This window comes from Halyomorpha halys, unplaced genomic scaffold (assembly GCF_000696795.3).
Source record: "Halyomorpha halys isolate HHAL.00 unplaced genomic scaffold, Hhal_1.1 Scaffold827.1, whole genome shotgun sequence".
Taxonomy (NCBI): Eukaryota; Metazoa; Arthropoda; class Insecta; order Hemiptera; family Pentatomidae; genus Halyomorpha; species Halyomorpha halys.
The window spans coordinates 90244-93265 of record NW_027116393.1 but is presented as its reverse complement, the minus strand read 5'-3'; the positions used below and the strand labels follow the sequence as shown (position 1 = coordinate 93265).

The following is a 3022-nucleotide window of genomic DNA, read 5'->3' as shown; positions in this document are numbered from 1 at the left end:
TAGATGAAGTGGACAGTATCCTGGCTCATACTATAGATGAAGTGGACAGTATCCTGGCTCATACTATAGATGAAGTGGACAGTATCCTGGCTCATTCTTAGATGAAGTTGTATATTGAGGCTACTATAGATGAAGTGGACAATATCCAGAATCATACAATACATGAAGTGGACAATATCCAGAATCATACAATACATGAAGTGGACAATATCCAGAATCATACAATACATGAAGTGGACTATATACAGGTCGATTCAATAGGATCTTAGCCAACCTTTCAGGATACTCATTTTTCATTCAACCAGTGGATAGATATATTTTAATTTCTATTTCGAATGAATATCATTGGCAGAACAGAGATACTTGAGGAGTAAAAGGGACAACGGTTAGCAAAGTTATGCCTGAAAACTTTTACAGGCAGCCGCTCTGGGGCTTATTGTATTGGGGATAATTGTCAAGGACACAAGACGTTTTTGGGATGATATTCATCTTTTCAGATGTACGGATAGGAACAGGAGTTATTCTAAACAGCAAACTTTTCACATGTTAACCCAAAAGAATATTTATTATTTTACGTCTAAGCCATTGAATATTAGTCACTTGTCTTTACTTGCTTTTTTTTTATTAAAATTTTGACGGTTGAACAAAGCTTTGATTTACCTCATTTTTGTTTTCTATTCTGATTGGTTTATATAATAAGGAAAAAATAAAATAAATACTAGCATACACACTTAATTTTGGTATGGTTCAGGCATTCAATTTAACCATATTAATGAAATCAAAATCATCCGATTTATTGCAAAATGAGAAATTTATGCTACAAAAATCGAAATGGTACAATTTATCCCAAAAATAACAGAACATCCACTTTAGTGCATTATTGAATTTCAATATATCATTCTATAGATCCTGAATGCGATAGATAATATGTTTAAAATATGTTACACAGATATTAAAAAAAAAAATCGAAACAGTCGAACTCAAAACGATTTGAAAATTCACTCAAACACTTCTAGGCCCCATACACAGTAACTTCTATTCTATCAAGCTGTTTTACAAAAAATATAATTTGAAAAAATATTATTTAAAAAAGTTATTTGGAAACAATATACAGTAAAATATGTTGTTAAAGAAGTGACTAGATATATTAAAATCCGAATAGATCAAAAATTATTTCGAACATGTCCGAGGGAGTCTTGCCAATACGCCAAGAAGCCAAAAAACAAAAATTTACTTAATTCTATGATATCGTTATTTTTTATATTATCGTATGCCCCCTTGCTCTTCATGTATTCAATGGTAATAATAGGCCATGCAATTTACATTTTTGAGTTGATAAAAATCATTTTATTGTTTTAAATGAATTTAAGTGCAGAAAATTATTATAAATACTGGATTTTGCTTTTGTAAATTAGAGTAGAAACATTTTTTATTAGGTAAAATCAAGTTATATAAGTTTTAGGTGGCTTTTAAACACTTAAATTCGAATTTTTATGTAAATAAAAAATTAGGAATTACCGTGTTTTTTTTGGATATTTATGTTTTCTGCCTAAGCAACAAAGAAATATTTTAAATTTTATTAAAGGAGTTTAAAAGAAAACAAAATCAAAAAGCAAGTTAGATTCGTTTCTAGCATTCTCAAAAATCATTTAGTACTTATTTTCATAATATATATATATATTTTACATTTAAAGTATTTAACCTGCCCGGTTCAAACAAAACATATTTGGCAGAAACCTGTTACAGAAGTACTCTATCAAAATAATTGGGTTCGATTCCCACCTGTGCAGGTCAATATTTATTTCGCGCTGGCCCCAAGAAATGAACCTTGACATTCCTACTCTGAGGCTGTATAGGTCCCTGAGCCATGGAGCACTTGAGCCAAAATATATATATATATATGTATATAATAAGAGTATTGATATAATTTAACCCCATTGACCTAGCAAACTGATATAAAATATTTATTGATAAAGAAACGAGGGAGAAGGGGTTTAGTAATTGCACGAAAAGGTACAAATCGGACTTTTGCAAAATAAAGTAAAACCATATTTCTGGTTGAAACATTTTAAAATTGTATAAATTTTTCTTTATTTTCAATTGCTTTTTCTGCCATATAAAGACATAAAATTTACAATTTATCAATAGGTCACGATTTCTTTGGATTTGGATAGCATTGAAGGAAGTTATGAATTTATATCGTGAACGCGATACATTGACAGCGAAAAAAAAATATTCCCCGAAAGTTAAAACATGTTTTTTCTTGAAAAATAATCTATAATTTGACTATATAGAAGCGAATTTTGTTTTTTTAAATTTAAACTCATCAAATACGCTCAACAGTCTTTTGTTTCTTATTCAACACAAAAAAAAACTCGATTAGTATTAATAACCATTAAATACACCAGGGCGATTGGAAGGATCATTACATTATCTATAGTATAGTAAATGTACTATTTAAACACCCACCTTATAAAGTTATTTATATACTATATACTTACAGATAGAGCAATGTGCTGTAGAATGAAGAGGAAGGCGTAGATGAGTGACGGCGACATGGCCAGAATTGAGAGGTGCTGGCTGAATTGCAGGCTCAACTGCCCAATCCAGGTTGAACTATGTCAAGGCCAGCAGCTCGGTCATTATTTATAAATAGAATCCAAATGAAGAACGTATAAGGAGATATCTAGATGTAAATTCCGTTTCCTCGAGCCACATCTCGTGCTTTAATTCAAAATATATTAGTCTAAACATTATTTACCTTGATTATTTTTTTAAACTTTGACAAAAATATGTAGCGAATTGCCAGAAGTATTAATAAACTCTGGACCTATGGTTGTGTAAGTGAGCAGACAATTATATTTCTATCTTAGTTAACAAAAATTCCAGAATCACTGGTTCTCACTATATTGAACAACTTTCATTTAAAAATTAATTCATCAGTTTCTCAAAAAAACGTTTTAATTTTAATACAAAATGGACCCCTTATAGGAAATATTATACTTTCTGGATTTTTTTTTTT

At 30.0% G+C, this 3022-nt stretch overlaps 2 long non-coding RNA genes across 3 annotated transcripts in view; one reads left to right on the top strand and one right to left on the bottom strand.

The window, feature by feature from the left end:
• The window catches only part of LOC136797227 (uncharacterized), a 113357-nt gene that overhangs the window by 46105 nt on the left and 64230 nt on the right, over positions 1-3022 (top strand). The window lies entirely within an intron of this gene.
• LOC136797226 (uncharacterized) overlaps positions 1-3022 on the bottom strand; it is a 31502-nt gene that overhangs the window by 4469 nt on the left and 24011 nt on the right. For both annotated transcript variants that reach the window (XR_010845062.1, XR_010845063.1), the window contains exon 2: positions 2502-2724. This is a non-coding gene — a long non-coding RNA (uncharacterized lncRNA). The remainder of the gene's footprint in view (positions 1-2501; positions 2725-3022) is intronic.